We start from the raw sequence: 8968 nt of genomic DNA, 5'->3' as shown, positions 1-8968 counted from the left end.
TTATTTCATTAAACTACTTTGTAATCATGTGTGTGTGTGTTTTTTAACCCTTTCCTACAATTGGATTAATAATGGATAGGTGTCATAATTGACGCTTCTCCATTATTAATCTGGCTTAATGTCACCTTACAATAGCAAGGTGGCATTAACCCTTCATTACCCCATATCCCACCGCTACAGGGAGTGGGAAGAGAGTGGCCAAGTGCCAGAACAGGCGCATCTTCCAGATGTGCCTTTTCTGGGGTGGCTGGGGGCAGATGTTTTTAGCCACGGGGGGGCCAATAACCATGGACCCTCTCCTGGCTATTAATATCTGCCCTCGGTCACTGGCTTTACCACTCTGGCGGAGAAAATTGCGCGGGAGCCCACGCCAATTTTTTCCGCCATTTAACCCTTTATTTCAGCAGCTACAGCGCTGAAATTTTGCACATACACACTACTAACATTAGTAGTGTGGAATATGCAAAAAAAAGGGGATATGAGATGGTTTACTGTATGAAAACCATGTCTCATATCCTGTCGGGTTTGTGCAGGAGAAATGAAAAGCCGGCAATTGAATTACCGACTTTTCACTAACAGCGCTGCGTATTTCTCGCAAGTCACACTGCAGGTCCGTGTGGAATCCGTATTTTTCGCGCCCCCATAGACTTTCATTGGCGTATTATTTGCGCAGTACGCTGACAAACGCAGCATGCTGCGATTTTGTACGCCCGTAGAAAGCCGTATAATACTGAACCGTAATATACGGCTAATAGGAGCAGCCCCATTGAGAATAATTGTGCCGTATGTAATGCGAGTTTTACGGACGTAGTTTCTGCGCTCTTACGTCCGTAAAACTCGCATGTGTGACCCCAGCCTCACTCCTGAATACAATTCCAAGATGATGGTCAGATGGTACTTACGTTATATAACCCCTATGCAGATGAACACAATGAGATCTGTATCTTACAAGCCCTTCCCACAGTTATGATGGTCCTGATAGGCCCAGATTCTCCCTCAATAATGCCTGTAGAACCAGTAAGTGTTTTTCAAACCTGGTGCCTCTTTTCCCAAAGTCCATCAATACCCTTTGAAACATGATCAGGAGCGGTGCCTCAAGGGGCAAATACAAACAATACTCGATAATGGTGCCCTAGTACTCTGTGTTCCCCATGTAACACGCCCTTGTTTCCCGTTAAGAAAAAGACCCCACCCGGCCAACCCCCTGTGTACCAGGTGGTACAAGATCTACGGGCAGTTAATGCAGGAACTGTTCTGGAAACTCCAGTGCCTAATCCACATACTCTTTTGTCCCAGATATCTAAGGATGCTGCTTGGTTCACAGTCATCGACCTTGCCAATGCCTTCTTCAGCATTCCATTACACCCAAATTGCCAGTTTCTGTTTGCATTTATTTATCAGGGATGACAACAGAGCAGGAAGCCATTGCTGCCACTGTTAGCCTCCCCAAGTATCTGGCAGATCTGAACTGTCGGGTTTCGGCCTCGAAATTTCGGTTCTGCCTTGGTCAAGTGATATTTTTGGGTCACTGTCTCCTTCAGGGTGTCAGACACCTCACAAAAGAAAGAAAAATAGCCGTCCGCTCCCTTTCTTTCCCAAAAGATGAGACTGAACTCCAGCCTTTTCTTGGACTATGTACTTATTGTCGTCAGTGGATATCGGACGCATCCCGCATAATGCAACCTCTCTACAATGCCCTGAAAGACGGTTTAAGATGTGCTGATGATTTGGCAGATTCCACACCGGATACGCTGTTACTACGGAAGATACTGTAGTGCACGGAGCTGCACTCCCTCCCTCACTGTCAGCACAAGAAGTAGAACTTCAGGCTCTGTCTACTGCATGTGTTCTGGACAAAGACAGGCGGGCTAATATATACACGGACTCGCAGTATTCATTTGGTATTGCTCATGGTTTCGGAACCCTATGGGTCAATCGAGGGTTTATTATGACCGCCGGGACTCCAGTGAAGAATGCTGAAGCTGTTAAAACCCTCATGGACTCAATCAAATTACCTACCCAGGTGGCCATTATCAAGGTCAAGGCGCACGGTCCTAGGAACAGTCCACAGACTGTTGGTAACTCCTTTGTGGATATGCAAGCAAAAGGTGCTCCTACCCGTTGACCTGACCATACCAGCTATGGCGACCACACGCTCTCAGCGTAAACAGTTACGAGAAACAATGACTCTACAGGAACCTGATGATCCACGACAGACTGAGGTTTGCTGTCGGACCCCGCGAGACCGCTTAATGACGATGCAGAGAATGTCCCCAAAGGAAGAAGTGAAGCAGTGGAAGGCTGATGGAGCATGTATAGACAATGGTCTCTGGAAAAAGGACCAACTTGTGTGTCTCCCTAAGCGGATGTACCCTGCTATTGCCACGTGGGCACATGGGCCCACACATCGAGGAAAAAACCAGGCCCTTGCCCTGGTACAAAAATTCGACTGGGCTCCAGGTATTTCTACAGTCCCGACAACACTAAACCGTGCATGTAACATCTGTCAGACCTGCAATCCCGGTCAACTTCAACATGTACTCCAAAAGCACCTTGCTAAGCCCGACTATCCTTTCCAAAGGCTCCAAGTGGACGACATCACGTTGCCTAAGTCTGGAAGGTATGAATATTGTCTGGTGGTTGTCGACATGTTCTCCAGTTGGCCGGAAGCATTCCCCGGTACCAACATGACTGGAAAGATTACAGCAAATAAACTGGTGATGGAAGTTATATGCAGATATGGTGTTCCAGAAGTCGTCGAAAGTGACCAAGGCCCGGCCTTTTCTTCTCATGTGTATCAGGAGGTTCTGACAATGCTTGGATCCACTGTAGCTCTCCATACTCCGTACCATCCACAATCCAGTGGGAAACTTGAGAGGCTGAACGGCACGCTGAAGGGACAATTGACCAAAATGATGCAGGAGACTACGGCTCCATGGCCAGGGCTCCTACCCATTGTACTGTACCACATTCGTACTACCCCTAAGGCAAAATATGGCCTGTCCCCATATGAGATATTATTTGGTGCTAGGCCCTCAGTTGCAAATTTCCAGCCTCAGTAGTTACCAGAAGAAACTGACCGTACTGTTCAATATGTTATTCAGCTTAGTAAAAATCTTGCTAACACCCATGTTAGTTTTTTTTCTTCCCTTCCAGATTCAGCAGAAACCGACACTTGTCACAACTTAGTCTGGTGATTTTGTGGTCGTGAAAAGCCATGTCAGAAAACACGGACTAGAACCCTTGTATGACGGTCCCTACCAAGTCCTCCTTATCACTCTTATGTCAGTAAAGCTGGAAGGAAGGTCGACGTGGATCCACGTATCGCACTGCAAGCTGGTCAAACAGACTAGTAGCAAATAAGGGGACATAATGTTTTGATTTTTTGTATTTCTATATAATATTGGTAACCGCATGGGACAGCCTAAATTCCCCAATATCCTTGAATAATAAGTTTGTACAATATCATGAAAGAGTAATACAGATGGGTATAGCCAATAAAATTATTAGTTCTATTTTTATTTACCCTATGATTACACAAATGTGGGATAAATTGGTTAGGGCCACAGACTATCTAGATGATCAAATTCGGGATATATTGGATATACTTAATACTACTCTTGTTGTCCAAAACCAACTTATCATAGTCCCTAATCAACACACTATAGTACTGGATTACTTAACAGCAGCACAGGATGGTATGTGTCAGGTTATTGGACCTGTCATTATATAGATCCCAATAGCACTATGAAGTTAAAGTTAGAGGACATTAAAAGACTCAGAGATCAATATGATAAAGACAATGACCGTAATAAGGACAGTTGGTGGGCAGACACATTCTCCTTTCTTAATCCAAGCCAATTGGTTTGAGGGACCTGGGGGCTGGATAGCTGAAATCTTTCAAAGTTTGTTATATATTGTTGTCTTTATCCTTGTGATATATATACTAAAACTTGTTCTTTGGTGTATTTCTGTATGTATTAGGAAATTCTGCACTAAGACAACTAATGATGATACCAAAAGCATTGCCACCCCTGCTCTTCTCTACACCGATTTCACAAAGTTACCTGATGAAGATGCTGAAGCCAAGCACATGGCTATCTTCAAAAGATCCCCACTACTGTTATCAATAATTGTTATTTGTAAATTCTAGTATACAGGGGGGATGGGTACGCCGCAACAGCCATGGCTGGTAACATGGCACCAGTCATGTGAAGACCAGTACCCCTCGAGCTTAGAGCTTGGGATAGTACCTCTGATGCTGGATATTGATTAACAAAATTTATCTATTGGGGAATGTGAAGGAACAAATTATGAAAGGTTCTCCATTTTGTGTTTTTGACTCCATTTTCTTGTTGCTTAAAGATAAATTCTGTTATTTAATTAGGTAAAAAGTTATAGCTGCCATGAAATAATTGTATCTTGTTCACAAGCCTGGTATTCAACTAGGCTATGGTTTATAATTGGTATAAAGACCTTGAGTCTTCTGACTCGAGCCAGATAATAGATTCGGGGGTGTATCGCTATACAAGACTGAAGCACCTGTTAGTATGTGTTTCTCTATGCCAAGAAGATATGACCATATATGTAGTTTCCGGTTTTTGTATCCTCATGGGTTAAGTTTTTCCTGCATTCTTATAGGTTAAGAACTGTGAGCGTGTTCTTATGCTGATTGGTTGAAGTATAATTTCTATGATTATGAAAAGCGATACACAATAAAACGGGGGCCAGAGATTTGCTCGATTCCCCTATACAGAGGCACACGTCTCCGTCTGGTCATTTTCAATTGCCGGCAACGCCCTGTAGATTAATTTGGAAATCACTGAGTCAACCGTGAAGGATCAATTTAGATCCTCCCTCAACACTGGCTTTAATCTTTAACCATGCATTACACAATGAGAACATCCTGACCTTTAGGGTATGTGCATACGTTGCGGATTTTGCTGCGGATCCGCAGCAGTTTCCCATGAGTTTACAGTTCAATGTAAACCTATGGGAAACCGAAAACGCTGTGCACATGCTGCGGAAAAAAACGCACGGTAACGCAGCGGTTTACAATCCGCAGCATGTCACTTCTTTGTGCGGAATCGCGGCGATTCTGCACACATAGGAATGCATTGATCCGCTTACTTCCCGCATGGAGTTATGCCCACCATGCGGGAAGTAAGCGGATCATGTGCGGATGGTACCCGGGGTGGAGGAGAGGAGACTCTCCTCCAGGCCCTGGGAACCATATTTGTGTAAAAAAAAATAAATTAAAAATAATGATATATTCACCTTCTGATGGCCCCGGAAGTCCTCCCGCCTCTCAGAGCTGCACGCGGCGGTCCGGTTCCAAAGATGCTATGCGAGCAGGACCTGCGATGACGTCGCGGTCACATGACCGTTACGTCACGAAGGTCCTTCTCACGTAGCATCTTTGGAACCGGAGCGCCGCATGCAGCGCCGAGGAGACCGGGACGTCGGAGGGTGAGTATAACCATTTTTTTTAAAATTATTTTTAACATTACTATTGATGCTGCATATTCAGCATCAATAGTAAAACAAGTGCAGGAGTAAACCCGCAGTGGAAACTGCAAGACAAACCGCAATAAATCTGCAGGGATAACTACAGCGGTTTTGCCCTGCAGATTTATCAAATCTGCTGTGGGAGAACCCGCAGAGGACCCTTCCTACGTATGCACATAGCCATAAGAACATTAATGTCTTGTAAAAAAGAGCTGCCTGCATATTATCTTTAAAAATATGTGCAAGCATTTTGTGAACTGTGTGGATACCAAAATTGAGGACATGGTATTTCTAGTTAGAAAACGTTTTGCATAGTTAATCCTTTGACCAGTGACATGGCAAGCATTGTGCATGGGCCTTAATTAAAGGTTTATTCTTAAGGTCTCTAATGGGTAAAATTACAAAGTAATTGTGAAAAAGCAACCAATTTTACTTTATTTTATTTATTTACTTCTAAAAATTCTGTGTACTCAGGAAAATAATAATAATAATAATTTTATTTATATCGCGCCAACATATTCCGCAGCGCTTTACAACTTATAGAGGGGACTTGTACAGACAATAGACATTACAGCATAACAGAAATCACAGTTCAAAACAGATACCAGGAGGAATGAGGGCCCTGCTCGCAAGCTTACAATCTGAGGAAAAAGGGGAGACACGAGAGGTGGATGGTAACAATTGCTTTAGTTATTTGGACCAGCCATAGTGTAAGGCTCGGGTGTTCATGTAAAGCTGCATGAACCAGTTAACTGCCTAAGTATGTAGCAGTACAGACACAGAGGCTATTGACTGCATAAAGTGTATGAGAACATGATGCGAGGAACCTGATTATGTTTATTTTTTTTTTATTAGGCCACACAGGGATAGTTGGGTTAATGCATTGAGGCGGTAGGCCAGTCTGAACAAATGCGTTTTTAGGGCACGCTTAAAACTGTGGGGATTGATCGTATTAACCTGGGTAGTGCATTCCAAAGAATCGGCGCAGCACGTGTAAAGTCTTGGAGACGGGAGTGGGAGGTTCTGATTATTGAGGATGCTAATCTGAGGTCATGAGCGGAGGGCACGGGTAGGGTGGTAGACTGAGACCAGGGAGGAGATGTAGGGTGGTGCTGAGCCATGGAGTGCTTTGTGGATGAGGGTAGTAGTTTTGTACTGGATTCTGGAGTGGATGGGTAGCCAGTGTAATGACTGGCACAAGGTAGAGGCATCGGTTTAACGGTTGGTGAGGAATATGATCCTGGCAGCAGCATTCAGGACAGATTGGAGCGGGGAGAGTTTGGTAAGAGGGAGGCCGATTAGTAGAGAGTTACAATAGTCCAGACGAGAATGAATAAGTGAGACAGTAAGAGTTTTTGCTCGATCGGATTTTGATCGGATGTGGGGGGTGAATGAAAGCTTGGAATCAAGGATGACCCCAAGGCAGCGGGCATGTTGCTTGGGAGTAATGGTGGAACCGCACACGGAGATGGCAATGTCAGGCAAAGGTAGGTTAGTAGAGGGAGAGAAAATGGGAATATTCAATGGTTTACTGCTCGGTGCCTATGTTACCAGACAGTACTGCAGTGTATTAACGGTGGCCAGTTTCCAAGGCAAAGAGTGCCGTGCTTACAAGCTCTTTTTCCAGGTCACGTCCGCTGACGTTGCATCTGGGGCAGTCAGAGGAACTTCCTGATGTGTTCCAGGCTGTAACGCAAGATGCAATGCACTTAGGGAAGGTTCACATTTGCGGTTGAGTCCACAGCGTATCATCCGCGATCGCATGCAAAAGTGCATGATAACGCAGTGTTTTTTTTATCCGCATCAGCTTACGCATGACGGGGAAAAAAACGCAACGTTTGCATGCTTTTTTGCATGCATTCGCGTTTTTTATGCGCATGCGTTTGATAGGGAAACATTTTTCAAGGAGAATTTCCTTGAAACAAGTCACGCCAAATGGGCGTGGCTCATGGGGTTTCTGTATATAAACCCTTGTACAGATGAAATTCTCCGATTTTGCTCCTGTATCCTGCGCCAAGATGGATCTTCGCATGGAGAGTTTCTATCGGAATCTGGATTTGGATGGCAACTTGTTTCTTACCTTTGCAGTTTCTTGTGAGCAAGAACGGAAAAGCGAAAAACAGAGAAGACTGCGTCAGCACTTTTGGCAGCACCCGATTCTTGAACTCCTAACAGAGTCGTGGAGCCTATCACTTCTTATTCAGTGAGCTCCGTGAAAACCCGGAGAAATATTTCGAGTACACGAGGATGTTTCAAGATAGCTTCATCGAATTGCTGGTCCATGTACCAAGGAGCTATCAGCAGGCAGGACACCCAGCTCCGTAGAGCGATTCATGCTGAGGAGCATCTGCTGGTGACACTAAGGTACGTAATATTTAAACCTTAACGCCTGTCATAATTCTTATTGTTTTTTTTAAATTCGTTTATTAGTTCAGAATAAACAAACATTGCACACATTTGCAATTATAATTCTTATTAATCTGCAATGCATTTAATATTTTTCCCTTTTACCCTTCACCACAACAGCACCCACATGAGATAGGGGATCCGCCCATAGGAACAGGAAACCTACAGAATAAAAGGAGGCGGTCCCCCCTCTCCTCAGTTTAGGTTTCAGTTTAGGTTTTTTGTTCCTATAGGAATCCCAAGATACCTGCAGAGAAGAGGATTCCTGGGCCAGAGCATCCGCCTGTGTGGTATCTGAGGGAACAGCAGGGGCTGCGGTACCAGATGCAGCGATGGGGGAGCCCCTGCTTGCAGCCTCCCCCCTCGTCTGTCCACATCCGTGGTCCGGGGTGGGACTCGCAACTGCAGCGGTGGACGCCGGCCGGCTTTTTCAAACTTTTGGCTTCTACCGCGCGGTAAGGAGAGCCAGCGCGTCTGACCCGGAACTGACCGGAGTACTTCTGGGGAAGGACTGGGGAGGCAGGAGATGTGGCACCAGTTTTAAAAATGGCTGCGCGCGACGGAGCCGGTGTGTGCAACATGTCTTCACTGGCTGATGAAGCGTACCTACCCGCAGCAGCGCAGCGTCTTCCCAGCAAGGAGGGAAGAGCTAAAAGTGGCAGCACAAAGAGCAGTGGTGGCCCTGGAGAACAGCGATCCACGAGCAGACAGCAGGGTAGAAAGGACAAACTACCTAAGACCTGGGTGTCCCCGCCTCCAGAACCGGTACCTTTCAGCTTCACACTGGGTGAGTGTAAATATCCTCTTCCTTTAAGCTGATCTATTCCTCCTATATCCCCCTTTTCTTTTAGACTAAGAAAAGGACACACAAGTCCAAACATAAAGAATGTGCCCTATGCACACAGCTCCTTCTGGATTCATATATTAAAAAATTATGCCCCGACTGCATCAATCTAACCTTGCGGGAAGAAAGGGTAATGACGCCAACGGATGTAAGAGGACCTAATTAGAGAAGAAATACAGGCTTTGGGGCAGGCCAGCGGCTCAAGTGGAC

This window comes from Ranitomeya variabilis, chromosome 3 (genome assembly GCF_051348905.1).
Source record: "Ranitomeya variabilis isolate aRanVar5 chromosome 3, aRanVar5.hap1, whole genome shotgun sequence".
In the NCBI taxonomy this organism is placed as follows: domain Eukaryota; kingdom Metazoa; phylum Chordata; class Amphibia; order Anura; family Dendrobatidae; genus Ranitomeya; species Ranitomeya variabilis.
This window is presented reverse-complemented; position numbering follows the sequence as displayed.